A 17,004-nucleotide genomic window follows, 5' to 3' on the forward strand; every position below is an offset into this window, starting at 1 on the left:
ACTTGCCCAGGGTCACACAGCTAGTAAGTGTCAAGTGTCTGAGGCCAGATTTGAACTCAAGTCCTCCTGAATCCAAGGCCAGTGCTTTATACACTGTGCCACCTAGCTGCCCTGGATATAGAATTTTTAACCTGTTTTTTTAAATCTCCCAAATAAAGAATCTCAGTGGGTTTTGAGCCCATTTATTAAAATATTAAAATGGAACATTTTCTGATTAGTAGACAAGAGAACCTTCATCATCAGAAAAAATGGAAATTTACTAGATGAATGTTAACAAAAACCCTTGCATGATTAGCCAGTAGAACAGAAAATAAATATTGTGATTTAGTAAGCACAGCTGACAATACACTTCTTCCATCTAAATTCACTATGTATCTTTGTGAGATATCTTTTTCAACTACTATATCCTTTAAATGGTGCTAGGTGGCACAGTGGATAAGGCACTCGCCCTGGAGTCAAGAGGAACTGAATTCAAATCTTACCTCAGACACTTAATAGATTAGCTGTGTGACCCTGGGCAAGTCCCTTAACCCCAATTGCCTTAAATATCTGGGGCCATTTCCAGTCACCCTGATATATATCATGCCCCTGGACCCAAGTGGCACTGGAGGAGAGAATGAGATTGGTGACTTTGCACAGCCCTCCCTCACTTAAATCCAATTCACTGCAAGTCATGATATCTGTCATGGTCCTCTTCAATAATGAAGGACAAAATAACAACATCCTTTAAATATTGAATTGAAATATTGAAATAATTGAATTGAAATAAACTGAACTTCAAATTGCTATATAACAGAATGTTATATGAAATCACATTGCTATGGCTAAAATTTCATTTAAAAATAAATTTTCAGTGAGAACAAAAAGGAGTTTTGCCATGAATAAATAACATAATATTTTCAAACATTGCTTCACCTTTATCTCTGTCCTTTACATTTGTCTATATTTATAATTATTAGTACATGCATAGCATTTATAAGTAAGAAAATATATTGGGAATTTATGTTCAAAATCATTGATAGAAGTGTACAATCTCGGGGCAGCTAGATGGCGCAGTGGATAAAGCACTGGCCCTGGATTCAGGAGTACCTGAGTTCAAATCTGGCCTCAGACACTTAACACTTACTAGCTGTGTGACCCTGGGCAAGTCACTTAACCCCAATTGCCTCACTAAAAAAAAAAAAAAAAAAGAAATGTACAATCTCAAAAAGTTGGAGATCTCTGAACTAGATAATCTCTAAGGCCCCCGTAAGCTTTGGCATTTTAAAATCTAGGGTCCTAGAATGACAGAATTGCAGAGATGGGAAGTCCCTTGGAAGGAACTACAGTGTCTATCTAATCCAACCTATGCCTGAAAGAATCTCCACTATAATGAAATTAACAAGCATTTCCTCGGAGAACTCCAGGCAATTCATTTGCACTTTTGGACAGCTCTGACTGCTAGGAAGGGGCAGCTATGTAGCACAGTGGATGGAGTTCTGGGGCTGAAGTCAGGAAGACTCATCTTCCTGAGTTCAAATCTGGCCTCGGACATTTTCTAGCTGTGTGAGCCTAGGCAAGTCACTTAACCCTGTTTACCTCAGTTTCCTCATATGTCAAATGAGCTGGAGAAGGAAATCACAAATCACTCCAGTACCTTTGCCAAGAAAATCCCAGATGGGGGCAGCTAGGTGGCACAGTGGATGAAGCATCAGCCCTGGATTCAGGAGGACCTGAATTCAAATCCGAAATCAGACACTTGACACTTACTAACTGTGAGATTTAAAATTGGATATAAGAGCATTAAGCTCCCCTTTGACCTTTCCCTTATATGTCTCCCAGACCAGTAAGAGAAAGAAACCTCTGAGCTTTAATTAGAGATGGATTACTTAGCTTTTATTGTTTGGGAATTAATTAGCCAACAAACAGGTGATATTTATTAGGGAAATAGGAAAGTAGAAATACAAATAAATAGTCTTAGATCTAAGCTTAGTTTATATTCTTTATAAAACTCACCGAATCCCAAAGCTACCCCTTAGGCTGAGAACCAGCATCAAGCACGTGTTGCCACTGAGGACCAGGGCCGATCACCTGAGCACACCGTCAAACCGGAGCCAGTGTGTGTGTCGAGAGCCAGCGACCACTTCTGTTCTCTCCTCGTTTTTAAGCTTGCACCCCGGAAGTGGAGTGCTTGGTCACGCTCTCCAGAGCATTAGCAGGCGCACGGCTGTTTGTCATGGTCTCCTCCTGGAAAGGGTGGTCCTTTAAAAACTGGCAGTCCTTCAGTTATTGTTAGCCAACTCTTAAATGTTAGTTAAAAACTTTCATTTTTTACCACATAGCTGTGTGGCCCTGGGCAAGTTACTTAACCCTCATTGCCCCACCAAAATAAATAAATAAAATAAAATAAAATAAATTTTAATTTTAAAGAAAAAGGGAAAAAAGAAAAGAAAATCCCAGATGGGGTCACACAGGGTCAGACATGACAATGATAACAATCATTAAGAAAGTATTCTTGGGGCGGCTAGGTGGCGCAGTGGATAAAGCACCGGCCCTGGATTCAGGAGTACCTGAGTTCAAGTCCGGCCTCAGACACTTAACACTTACTAGCTGTGTGACCCTGGGCAAGTCACTTAACCCCAATTGCCTCACTAAAAAAAAAAAAATTTAAAAAAAAAAAAGAAAGAAAGTATTCTTAACATCAAGCTTAAATTTCTCTCTTTCAACTTCCATTCACTGATCCTGGCTTTGTCCTCTAGGGTCAAACAGAATAAGTTAAAACCCTCTCTCGAATGATGGTCTTTCAAATACTTAAATACAACTATCACTTTGGGATTCTACCTTCCCCACCTCAGCCTCTCTCCTTGGTCTTCTCTTTCCTAGACTAAACATCCTTCAACAGATCCTCCGATAATATCAGCTGAAGGCCCTTTACCATCCTGGTTGTCTTTCCCTGGAAACTCTCCAAATAATCCGTGTCCTCAGAACTGAATACAATATTTCAGTGTGATCTGGCCAGTTTAGAGCACTAAGAAATGAATGATAATCTCCTTATCTGTATAATTCATTCCTCTCAATGTATCCCAAAGTCAGATTAGCTTTTTTTTCCCCTTAGTTGCCACCTCACACTGCAAACTCATATTGAGTTTCTGGAACCACTGAAATCCATAGAACTTTTTTCAGACTAACTGTTTTCTAACCATGCTTCCCCAATCTCGAATTGATGAAACAGATGTCTTAGAACCCAAGTGTAACACTTTAAATGTATCCCTATTGAATTTCATTGTATTACATTGAGTCCAGTGCTCTAGCTTGCCAAGACTTTTTTAGGATTTTGACTATATCATAGAAGGTGTTAACCATCCTTTCCAGTTTTGAATCATCTGAAAATAGGATGAGCATGCCATTTCTATCTTTATTTAAGTTATTGATAATAATGTTAAACAGCACAGGGCCAAGCATAGGTCTCTAAGGCACTCCATTGGAAACCTCCTGGCAATTTGATATTGAACTGTTGAAGACTCTCTTGAGATCTGACATTCAAACCGTTCCAAATCCTACTGATTGTTTTACTACGGGGCAGCTAGGTAGCCTAGTGGATAGAGCACCAGGCCTGGAATCTGGAGGACCTGAGTTCAAATCTGGCCTCAAACACTAGCTGTATGACCCTGGGCAAGTCACTTAACCCTGATTACCCCACCACCACCAACAACAAAAAATTGTATGACTGTCTACACTACATCTTTTCTCCATCTTTTTCCATGAGCATAGTATGAAATATTTTAAATCATTTGCTAAAACATAGGTAAACTGTATTTACGTCTTTCTCCTGCTCCACCAGATTAATAAGTCTGTCACTAAAAAAGAAATAAGGTTTGTCTGGCACGATCTGTTCTTGATGAAGTCACGCTGACTTTTAGTAACTATAGTTTTTTCCCCTTAAATGTTCACTTGATATCTTTATTGATTCTTCCTAGAATTTTTCCAGGCATAGAAGTCCAGTTCACTGACTTTCACTGATTTTGTTCTTGTCTCTTTTTCTGAATATTTGCCCTGCTTCAGTCCTATAATAGCTCTTCCCCTGTCCTGTTTTCTGTGATTTGCAAAGATCAGTGCCTTAGCAATCACACTGGTATATTCGATACCCGAGGATATAGTTCATCTAGACCAGATGATATTAATTACATTTCTCCCTTCATTTCTAGTACAATGACCATTTTCCTCAGAAGAGAAAACAGTCATCATCCCAAGTCATGGTCCTATGTCTTCTTCCATTCTCCTCAGCTCCTTCCTCCTCCCCCTCCCATATAACTTTAGCTTCCTTCACCAGCCTCAGTCCATTCTTAGCTTTAGCATTACAGACTCTATGTCATATTCATATTCATCCTCGGTTACATATATGCCTTTGTTCCCACCTTCTGTACATATTATTAAAAAATCCAAGTTGTTATCAAATTGCTTGCTATCTAAGGGAGGGGGAAGGAGAGGGAGAGAGAGAATTTGGAACTCGAGATTTTTTTTAAACTGAATATTAAAAATTGTTTTCACATGTAATTGGGAAATAAATGAAATATTATTCCAAAAAAATCTAAGTTGGTCTTTCATCCATATCATGCAACTCCTATTTTTCTTCTCACTGCAGTTGTTTCCTTTTGTATCTTTAGAATTTCATTCTTGAGTGTTTCTCACCTCCACCTCCCTCTGCCCAGGCCCAGTCACTGCCACTTACTCCAATTTCTTCTCCTAAATGTCAATCTCTTCCAGAACAAGAATAGTCTTCTGTCCCTTCTGTCCTTTACTTCTGTACTTAGCATAGCTGAACATGTTACTCACAAGTTCTTGTTGATCTGATTTGACATTTCAGACAATCAGACAATCAATAAACATTTAAGTGCCTGCTACTTTCAGGCATTGTGCAAAGTGCTAGGGATGCAAAGAAAGACAAAAAATAACCCCTTTCCTCAAAGAGCTCACAATCTAATGGAATAGACAATGTGCAAAAAAAACCCTCAAAACTATATACAAACAAGCTATATACAGGATAAATTAGAAATAATCAACAGAGGGAAGGTGCTAGAATTAAGGGGGATGAGCAAACAATTGGGCTTCAGGAAATGGTAGGATTTTAGATGAGAACTAAAGGAAATCAGGAAAGGCAGAAGGCAGAGATGAGGAAAAAGAGCATGCCATGCCTTGGGAAAGTCAACATTTCCAGCATCCAGAAATGTAGTTTCTTGTTCAAGGAACTGCAAGGACACAGGTGTCACTGGATAGAAGAGAAAAGGGAGGCGGCAGAGACTGTAAGTAAAATGGAAAGTTGGGGTGGGGAGGTTATGATGGGTTTTAGAGCCCAAACAGAATTTTCTATTTGATCCTGGGGGTGCTAGGGAGCTACTGGAGTTTATATAGTAAGAGGTGACGAGGTCAGACCTACACTTTAGGAAGTTCATTTTGAAATCTGAATGGAGGATGGACTAGACTGGAGAGAGACTTGAGGCAGGCAGACCAACCAGACAACCAGAAGGTTATTTTAACAATCCAAGAATGTAGTCTCAGAGGATAATGGGGATAGGTGGCAAGGGGGAAAGAGGAACAGGTATTCCAGAGATGTTGTGAGGGGAGACTTGACAGACTTTGGCAAATGATTGGACATAGCAGTGATAGAGAGTGAGGAGTCAAGAATGATACCTAGCTTTGGAGGCTGGGTAATTAGGAGGATGGTAGTAACCTCCATAGTAATAGGGAAATTATGAAAGAGGAAAGGATTTGGGGCAGAGGGGAAGGAATAGTAAGTTCAATTTTGGGCATATTAAGTTTAAAATATCTACGGGACACCCAGTTGGAGATGTTCAATAGGCAGCTGGAGATTCAAGACTGAAAGTCAACAGAGAAGTTAGGGCTGAATAAAGAGATTTGAGAATCATGGTAATTAAATCCATGGGATCGAATGAGATCACCAAGTGAAACAGTATAGAGGGAGGAGAGGAGAGGAGAGGAGAGGAGAGGAGAGGAGAGGAGAGGAGAGGAGAGGAGAGGAGAGGAGAGGAGAGGAGAGGAGAGGAGAGGAGAGGAGAGGAGAGGAGAGGAGAGGAGAGGAGAGGAGAGGAGAGGAGAAGAGAAGAGAAGAGAAGAGAAGAGAAGAGAAGAGAAGAGAAGAGAAGAGAAGAGAAGAGAAGAGAAGAGAAGAGAAGAGAAGAGAAGAGAAGAGAAGAGAAGAGAAGAGAAGAGAAGAGAAGGCCCAAGAGAGAGTCCTGTGGGATGCCCACTTTTAGTGGGCTCGACCTAGATGAAGATCTAGCAAAGAAGTCTGAGGAGAGGCCATATAGGTGGGAGGAGAACCAAGAGAGAATGACATCACAAAACAAACACTAGAGAGAAAAGAATATCAAGAAGAGGGTGATCAACAATGGCAAAGGCTGCAGGGGAATCAAAAAAGATAGGAAGGGGGAAGCTAGGTGGAGCAGTGGATAGAGCACTGGCCCTGGATTCAGGAGGACCTGAGTTCAAATGTGACCTCAGACACTTAACAATTACTAGCTGTGTGACCCTGGGCAAGTCACTTAACCCCAATTGCCTCACCAAAAAAAAAAAAAAAAAGATAGGAAGGGGGACAACTAGGTGGCATAGTGGATAAAGCACCAGCCCTGGATTCAGGAAGACCTGAGTTCAAATCCAGCCTCAAACACTTGACACTTACTAGCTGTGTGACCCTGGGCAAGTCACTTAACCCTCATTGCCCTGCAAAAAAGGGGGGGGGATAGGAAGATATTCCTTTCAGAAAGCTCTACTCCTATTTTAGTTGCCTCCAGTAGGGGCTAACCCTCACTCCCACCCCAAGGCGGCCCCCTGCCCCAAATAGTGGTAAGATGGAGCCTCTTGTTTTTTGAATGGGATAAAAAAGCATGAATCCTACATCCAAATTTGGGGAGGAAGGAAGGAGTCTGCCTGGGACTCAAAAGCAAAATCTCAGAGGATGTTTTTTCTTTTATTTGATGTTCCCCCAGACAGCACGGCCCTGGCCACGATCTTCCCTAAATTCATCTCCATGAGAGGTCCCACACAGAGTCTTCTCTGTCCACAGAAAAGAGGAGCTTGTCTAGACTCTTACTGATCTCAGGCTGCTTCTTTAATGCAAGAGTCTGAATTTGCTCCTAGCCTCTTTTTTCTCCTTTTACCATCTGTCTGTTCATTCTGAAATCTGTTCGGGTTGACCTCTAGCTGACCAGAGCCTTCCCTCTCCCTCTGTCCTGTTATGGGCTCCTCCAGACAACCCCGGTTTGGCTCAAGAGGTTTTAGCTGAATATGCAAATGCCTCCCCAACCAGCTGGTGTCTGCCTCCTAGAAACGCACATTCCAAAGCCCCTTGGACTGGCAGGGGAGAGAAGGGACCTGTGCTGGGGCCTGGCTCCACAGTCCGGGGAGAGACAGTAACTTAGCAAGGGATGCCACAGCAAGCAGATGGAGATCAGCTAAACATGGGGAGAGGGAAGAGAGAATGGGAGCAGCTCTGTGTGGCTGGGCACGAAGATCCACTCAGGTATACACAGGCACGCCCCTAGGGGCATGCAGTTGCTATGATGTGTTAATATATACTAATCTGGCTTTGCAAGTTTTCTAAAACCATTGGTTCGTGGAAATTCTCCTTGGCCTGAGAAACTGTCCTTTCTTACTTTACCCAATAGGAGCCAAGGATTAGAGGCTTACTATAAATTGGGTGACCTTGGAAAAGTTACTTCTCCTATCTCTATCTCAGTTTCCCCATCTCCAAAATGTGGGAATCCGACCACATGATATCTAAAATCCCTTCCAGCTCTAAAAATTTAGGACTCTTTGCTACCTCTTCTCTGTCCTAGCCAGTCTCACCTCTCACCTGCTAAGCTTCCTCCAAATTACAACGTTTAGAAAACATATAGTCTATATTATGAATGAATGAATGACAAAAAATGGGGGGGGGGGGAGGTGATCATGGTTAAGTGACTTGCCCAGGGTCACACAGCTAGTAAGTGTTTGAGGCCTGATTTACATTCAGGTCCTCCTGACTCCAGGGCTGGTGTTCTATCCACTGCACCACCTGGCTTCCCCCACAAAGCATTGATTAAGCAATTTTGATGTACCAGAAATGGTCCTAAGTACTTGGGATACAAAAACAAGGAAGCAAAACACCCCCTATTTAAATTTTAATTAGGCATAAAAGAGAGAGTTGAAAAAGCAGTGGCAGTTGTTGGGAACAGGGTACACTATCATGGTTAAGAAATGATTGACAAGTTCATGGTGGTCTAGTTTCAGGCAAGGTAAGATCAGAGTTCGCTTAGGGATAGTGAGTTCAGTTTTGGACATATTGAGTTTAAATATCTATGAGACATCCAGTTGGAGATGTTCAATAGGAAGCTGGAGATTCAAGACCAAAAGTCAGCAGAGAGGTTAGGGCTGGATAGAGAGATTTGATAATTAAATCCATGGGAGCTAATGAGATCACCAAGTGAAACAGTATAGAGGGAGAAGAGGAGGGCCCAGGAGAGAGTCTTGTGGGATGCCCACTTTTAGTGAGTGGGACCTGGTTTCAGAGGCAAATTCTGAGCTCTGGTTAGAGGTGGAGAAAGTGCAGGCAGCATGGTTTGGCAACAACCAGGAAGTGTGGGGTTGTTTGGTTCCAGAGCCCAGGGGCCAGTGGGAGAAGGAAGAAAAGAGAAAAGGATGAGGAGGACAGCCATATTTGGAAATAGCTGGGAAATGAATGGTGGCCTGACTGCAGGCAAGACAAAGTAAGGGTTCACCCATACCTAGGATTGTAGAGTAACTTCCCTCTGAAAATGCAGATTCCCGGGAAACCCTATCTGAAAGATAAAGGAAAGCAATACAAATGGGTTTTGAACCTTTTTTTTTTTAAGATCAGCAGATTCTCATTAGGCCTATTGCTGAATTTCAGTTAGGCCAACTTTCAGGCCCCTGGGCAAATGGACCACTGAAAAGAGAAACCAGAAGCAGCTCTATGTAGGTGACCAAGAGATACCAAATTAATATACTGGCCTATAGCAATATTGTTCATCCCCACTCCCTACCTCTGCTTCTTCCTTCCCTTTGGAAAGCTCCTTATGCTCCACAAATGGTCTCTGGCTTGTGGAAGGATGTTGTTGTCCAATTGCTTCAGTTTGAATCTTTATGATCCTATTTGGGGGTTTCTTGGCAAAGACAGTGGAGTAGTTTGTCATTTCCTTCTCCAGTTCATTGACAGATGAGGAAACTGAGGCAAACAGGGTGAAGTGACTTGCCCAGGGTCACACAGCTAGTAAGTGTCTGAGGCCAGATTTGTACTCAAGAAGATGTCTTCCTGACTTCAGGCCCAGCACTCTAATCACTGTGCCACTTAGCAGGACCATATCAGAGTTTACTGAGATAGCATCAATAGCAACTAATTGGATTAGTGAGTAGGAAGAGTGAAACATGGTGGGTGCCATCAATCAAAATGTCAAAAGTGGGAGAAGAGATGAGTTTTGGGGGAAAGATGAGCTTAGTTTTTGATTTGTTATGTTTGAGGGTTTAAACTTACAAAGATGAGCCATCATGACTTTAGGCCTGGTACTATATCCGTTGTGCAACCTAGCTGTCTCTGTTGAGGGACAATTTGTTATTATTATAAGAGGAGTAAAAAGAATAACTGCAACAGCAAATGATTTGTTATAGGGGGAAAAAGACATTACTAACAACAACGATAATAATAATAGCTTAAAGCATTTCTATAATTCCTTTAAGCACATGAAAGAGACAGCTAGATGGTACAATTGGATAGAGGACTGGCCCTGGAGTCAGGAGGATCTGTGTTCAAATCCAGCCTCAGACACTTTCTAGTTCTGCGACCCTGGGCAAGTCACTTAACCCCAATTGACTCCAAAAAAAAAAAAAAAAGCATACTAAGAACCCTTGTGTAAAAAAAGGTGTAAACATTATTATCCCATGTTAAACCATCTTTTAGATAAGGAAACTATGGTTCACTGAAACCAGAAAACTTGTAAAGATCATGAAGGTGGTGGTGTAGTCTGCATCTGAACTGAGCTCCTCCTGACAAGTCCTCTCTTCTCCCATGGGTCCCGATTATTATCGCTACATAAACGACTCACAAATCTATATACATGGCCCTAATTTCTCCACAGTCTTGCATTACCAGTTGTCTGCTGGACTTCTCTACCTATATTTTCCATGGGGATCACAAATTCAATGTATTCACTTTAGTTTTCCCTAAAACCAATCCCTCTTCCTCAGTCCTATTTTTTGGGGGGAACACGACCATCCTTCTAGTCACCTAGATTGCAACATCAGAATCATCCTCTTCCCTGTCTCTGTCCCTTCATATCCAGTCAGTTGCCTAAGTGTTACAGGTTTTACCTCCACAGTATCTCTCAATCTATCCCCATTCTCTTCATTCTCCCAGATAGTTCTCTCCTGGACTATCGTAGTACACTCCCCAGTGGTCTCCTTTCTGCCAGTTTCTACCTTGACAATCCTTTACAAAGCTGCCAAACTGACTGGCTAAAACCCGGATCTGACCATGTTACTCCCCCTACTGCCTCTAGAATAAAATACAAAATCCCCAGCCTGGAAATTAAAGGCCTCCCGGATCAGGCTCCTGTCCACCCTTCCAGTCTGATTTTATTACTCCCTTTGACCACCAATCCTGTGTTGTACACTAAGGACCCCTGGGCCTTAGCGACTGCCCCACTTCAGCACCCTTAATGTTTTTGGATTTTTCTATCTGCCTTTGAAGTTCCCTTTCTAAGTCGTATCCCCTAATTAAAATATAAGATCCTTGAAAACAGGAACTATCTCCCTTTTTCTCTTTGTATTCCCAGTCCTTAGCACAGTGCTTGGCACATAGTGAGAATTTAATACATGCTTTTGTATTTTTTGAAAATTCATTCTTTCTTCTTCACTATGTTGCCTCACTGCGGAATGTCAGATGTATGGAGGATCTACAATTATGTTGGGTGGGGTAGAGGTGAGGGTGAAAGGGAGAGATGGTAGATTCAGTCCAAGTCAACAAATCCAATCCACTAGAAATCTGTAAAGTTCCAGGCACTCTCTTGGACACTGGAAGTTCAAAGGCAAAAATGAAGGGGTTGCTGCCCTCAAGGACCAAAGGAAACAACATGTACACAAATAAATTCAAAGTAATTGAAGAAGAAGCTGGGGTGTGCTGGTAAATGTTAACAACTGGTTCTTGGGGGGAAATATATATACATATACATACACACATATATGTATATATACACAAATACATCATATATATATATATATATATACACACACCATACTTTCTTGTGTTTCATCTGCATTTTTAATACATTTTCTCCATCACTCTCTTAAATCTAGACAATCAACAAGATAGTTAAGTCAAGCCCTGATTGGTGTTTGTTGATTTCCCAGGTATAAATTGCCTTCATGAGCCAGCTCCATGGGGGGGGGGGGATTCTGGGAAAAGCCCCATTGGGAAAGGTGGCACTAGAGTTGATCTTGAAGGGAGGTAAGGATTCCAAGAGGCAGAGATATGAGACATTCCAGTCTTGAAGAAAAAGCACCAAGGTGGGAAATGGAAGGTTGCATCTGGGAGTGAAGGGAGAGGGTGGGGAGTGGCCAGTTTAGCTGGAGCATAAAGAATAAGAGGAGGAGTTGGAACTTGACTATAAAGAACGTTAAAATGCCAAACTAAAGAGGTTATATTTATCCTCGAAGCAAGAGGGAGACACTGAAGTTTTGTTTTGTTTGTTTTGTTTTGTTTTTGTTTTTTTGCGGGGCAATAGGGGTTAAATGACTTGCCCAGAGTCACACAGCTAGTAAGTGTCAAGTGTCTGAGGCTGGATTTGAACTCAGGTCCTCCTGACTCCAGGGCCAGTGCTCTATCCACTGCAACACCTAGCTGCCCCTACACTGAAGTTTTTGAGTAGGAGTAAAGCTTCTGCTTTAGGAATGTCACTTTGGCAGGGATGTGCAGAATGGACCAGGCTGGGGAGAAGCTGGAAGGAGACCATTTAGGAGTCTAATTAAGAGGTGATAAAAGTCTGATTAAAGATGGACAGTGTAGCCTAGTGGTAAAAGCTCAGAATTTGGAGTCACATGACCTGGCTTCTGTTACATGGCTGTATAAAGCAAATCACTTCACTTCTCTGGCCTCAGTTTAAAACATCAGCAGGATTTGGACATGAGATGATCTGAGGTCTCTTCTGCTCTAAATCCCATGGTCCTGAGACTCCCATCTAATACAGAACTCCTTGTTTCTCCAGGTCACACTCTGTGGGAGGAAAGGGGTAGGGAGGTGAGTATTTCACTAACTCCTTGCTCCACATAGTTCTGTTATTCCATGTCAGACACCTGGTCCCACAAACCTCTATTCCAAGGGGAAATCCCCAAAGCAACCTATTCAAGATCCATTTCAGCAGCCTTCCTTTTATTTGCCAGCTTTGTAGGGATCCCTACTCACTTTAAGAGAGAAGGAAGGACAGAGAAACAACGTCAAACAGACCGAGAGACAGCAAAAGAGGAGGGGGAAAGAGGGGAGAAGAGAAAGGGAGAAAAGATTAATAGAAGGGAGAGGTGGAAAGAGAGAGGAGAGGAAGGAGACAGAGAGAGACAGAAACAGAGAGGAGGGGGAAAGAGGGGATGAGAGAAAGGGAAGAAGAGAGAGAGAGAAAGATAGAATGGGGAGAGGCGAAGGGAGAGAGGGGGGAGAGGGAGGGACAGTGAGAGACAGAGACAGAGACAGAGGTGAGACAGAGACAGGGAGACAGAGACAGAGACAGGGAGAGAAACAGACAGACAGAGAAACAGAGACACAGAGACAGAGAGACAGAGACAGCAACAGAGACAAAGAGACAGAGATTTTCAGTGCACCCACAGTGGCAGCTAACGCTGCCAGGGCTGTCCCTGTCTTGCACCTTCTTCCCCCACATCCTTAGGAAGAGAAATTTTTTTCCCTACTTGTCCCGCTCCCTCCTGCCCACCCCCGTCCTTCACTCCGCTGCAAGGCAGAGGGAGGGGAGGGTGGGGGCCCGACTGGGCGGCTGTCTGTCTCACACGTCTCGTCTCTCTTTGTGTGTACCTCCTGGTATGATTATTAAACGCGAATTACAAAAGACGTGACCCAAACGATCTTTATTTCTTCTTTCAACAAGTGCTGCCTGCAGGGCCCTGATTCCAAATTCCGTTTCAATTATCTCGGCCATTTTAGACAGAAGAGCGAGCTGCCGGGGTGGGCAATTACCAGGGGTGGAGCGCGACGGAGGGGAGAGGGTCCAGCGGCCCCACGCGAGCGCCGGCTGCCCGCCGCCTCTGCCAGCTCAACTTGCATTTGCCGCGATTAAAGACAGACCAAAGTCTGGCACCGGGTCTGATCGCGGGCAGCGCTTCATCTGCTGCCCCCAGGGATGCCAACCAGCCCTTCGAAGCTGCCTGAAATTCGAGCCCCACCCCGAGACAGCTCGGTCTTGGGGTGCGGGCCCCCCTGGAAAGTGACTTCAAGGAAGCAATCCCCTCCGCAAGCTGTGCCTTCCTCGCCCCACCCACTCCTCAAAACCTAGGCTGCCTCGGTGCCGAAACGGCGCCTTGACTTTATCTTCTGATGATCGTTTGTGTTGGGGAAGAGCGTTAGATAAATACAATCTGCCCGGAAAGCTTAGGAATCGGGAAAGCTCTGGATTCAAATCCCACCTCCAACACATACTAACGGTTCAAGGCACAACTTCTCAGAACCCACCATCCCCACCTCTCCCCAGATTCTTAAGTTGCAGAATCGGGGTTGGTATGCATGCATCTGGAGTGGAAATGTCCTCACTGTAAATTCACTATGTCTATGAAACTACGGGTCCGGTCCCTGATCTTAACCAGTCAAATGTAAGATTTTCCCTGGCTGCTTACTTCCTTTTAGATCTGTTCATGTACTTTCCATGGATGTTTTGCTTTATTTAAAAATGTTTTTGTTGATATCTCTACATCCCCCCCTCCTAGCCGACCCCCCAACCCCTCCGTGCCCCAAAGGGTCACAGTGAATAGAGCCCTGGATCTGAAGTCAGGAGGAACTGAGCTCAAATGCAGCCTCACAAGATTACTAGCTGTGTAACCCTGGCCCAGTCACTTGACCACCGTCTGCCTCAGTTCCCTCAACTGTAAATTGAGGATAATAATAGCACCTTCCTCTCAGGGTTGTTCTGAGAATCAAATGAAATAATATTTGAAAAGCACTTAGCACAGCGCCTGGCACACAGTAGGTTTAATAAAATGCATGTTTATTTTCATCCCTTACAACAAGGTTTTATTGTGTTGTTTTTGTTTTTTTATTTTGGTGAGGCAATTGGGGTTAAGTGACTTGCCCAGGGTCACACAGCTAGTAAGTGTTAAGTGTCTGAGGCCGAATTTGAACTCACTTCCTCCTGAATCCAGGGCCAATGCTCTATCCACTGTGCCACCTAGCTGTTCTTATTGTTGTTTTTTAAGAGGATGAAGAGGGGGGAAATCATCCAAGCCAATTAATACGGTGGAAAAATCTGACTATATATATTATATAATGTTCCACACAGTGGGGACGCCACCCCCACATCCTAGCAAAGGGGCATCTTCTCATATCTTCTTTGGGGGCCAAATTGTTCATTGCGATTCATTTGTTGGTATTTCCTTTTACATTGTTGTAGTCATTTCATATATTGTTTTCTGGGCTCTGCTTCCTTCACTTTGCATCACTTCATGTAAGTTTTCTATGGGTGATTCTTTCTTTCTTTCTTTTCTTTTCTTTCTTTCTTTCTTTTTTTTTTGGTGAGGTAAATGGAGTTAAGTGAATTGCCCAGGGTCACACAGCTAGTAAATGTCATGTGTCTGAGGTCGGATTTGAACTCAGGTCCTCCCGAATCCAAGGCCAGTGCTTTATCCACTGCACCACCTAGCTACCTCTATGGGTGATTTTTCAACAGGCTATCTTAGAAAACCAGTCTCCCTAGGATTCTAGGCACTATGTATGGCATGTTTTGTTAGTCTAGAGGAAACTCCTTCTGCCAATGCAGATCAACACCTTCTCTGACACTCTGAGGCTTAGAGAGTTGCTTAGAACACTGAAAAGTTAAGTGACTTGCCCAGGGACACAGAGCCAGCAAGTATCAAGAGGCTGAATTTTCTGGTTCATCCTGACTTCCAGTTCAACTTTCCATCCACTATGAGCAGAAAATGAAAAAAAAAATTCCCCAAACTGAACACTATATAATTATAATGACCAAGCTTAACTTAGAAAAAAAGATTGTGTATTTTCCTAAATTCTTTACAATGACAGGAAAAGAGAAAAAAGAAAAGGGAGCAGCTAGGTGGCACAGTGGATAAAGCACTGACCCTGGATTCAGGAGGACCTGAGTTCAAATCTGACCTTAGACACTTGGCATTTATTAGCTGTGTGACCCTGGGTAAGTCACTTAACCCTCATTGCCCTGCAAAAAGAAAAGAAAAGAAAACAATGATAGGAGACTATGAATGTTTCATGTGATGATAATAAAAATAGCAACGTTTATATCGCACCTATTTTGTGCCAGGCACTGTATTGAATGCTTTACAAATATTATATCATTTGATCCTCAAAACAACAGCTGCTGTTATTTGCCCCATTTTTTATATGGGGTAACTAAGGCAAACAGGATTGCCCAGGGTCACACATCTAGGAAGTCTCTGAGGTGGGATTTGAACTCAGGTTTTCAGTGACTCCTAGCCCAATACTCTACCCACTGTGCCAACTATCTTCATTGATATATTGGTTAGTTTTGCTGAACTGCTTCCTCCTCTCTTTCTTTTTTATTCCTTATTACTGGGCATGGTTTTCTGGGTAAAAGAGATGAAAGAAGAAAGATATGTTGGCAAATGAAGGTTATATAAAAGTAAATGATATCAATAAAAAAAATTTAAGACATTGCTCCAACCGTGGTAGCTGAGGATGGTTCTTTTGGGCCAATTCAGTCAGCCAGCAAGCCTTTATTAAGCACTTACCATGTACCAAGTATTGTGCTAAACTCTAGGTGGGGTATAAAGAAAGGCAAAAATACCCTCCTTAAGGAGCTCAGATTCTAATGGGAAAGATGATAATTGAACACCACCTTACATAGAAGATATATATACAAGGGGAGCCGGGCGCCAAAGCGAGTTTCCAAGACCATGCCAGGGGTCTACGAGTGGAAAAGCTAAAGGGACTGATCCCACCCTGCCCAGGGTCCAGGTACCAAAGTTATAAACCTTCAGTGAGCAGTCCTTGAGCCTGGGCGGGGATGGAGGGGGGGGGGCGGGGGAGGCTGCCATCGGAAGCTGGCCTTCTCTCTGCCCTGGGTCGGGGGCTGAGCTCCGGCCAGTGGGAAGGGGGCTATTTACAGCCGCGCTTATTGAGTGGTGTGTGAGTCATTTGTCACGCAGAGCCCTGGCACCTTGTTCTACCTGTGTTCATCGTGTTTTATTGGTGTTGAGCAGAGTGAGGCCAGAGCAGAGTCGGGGATAGGAAACCTACTCAAGTGAAAAATGAGGAAAGCCAAATGGGTTTGAGGAGAGAGAGAGGGAGAGGGAGACAGGCGGGAAGGGGGTAAAGGGGCGGATTATAAAATACAAGACAAATGTGTGTACCAGACCCAGGGTGAAAAGAGAGAGGGGGAGATGGTGATGCTATGTGGTTAGATCCTAATAAAGGTCCCAGACACACATGTACTTGGAAAAATAATTCTCATCTTAACCAAGCAGGACAAGAAGACAGGGGCAGGGAAGCACAGGGGTCCTCGGGGTGGGGGGATGGGGAGGAGTGCCATGGGGTGGGGAGATGGGGGCCGCTATAGGGTGCTACTAGCCGGGTGGGTTAAAAAAAGGGGGGAGTGGGGGCTGGGGATGTGAAATCACTGCTCCTTGTTACCTTCCACTTTTTAGCCAAGGAGTCCGCTCGACTTCGCTTTCCTCTTCCCAGACCACCCTTTCATACTCTTTAAAAAAAAAAAAAAAAAGCTGGGAGAGAAGGAGCTGGAAGAGCAGACCTGT

This window comes from Dromiciops gliroides, chromosome 2, assembly GCF_019393635.1.
Source record: "Dromiciops gliroides isolate mDroGli1 chromosome 2, mDroGli1.pri, whole genome shotgun sequence".
In the NCBI taxonomy this organism is placed as follows: Eukaryota; Metazoa; Chordata; class Mammalia; order Microbiotheria; family Microbiotheriidae; genus Dromiciops; species Dromiciops gliroides.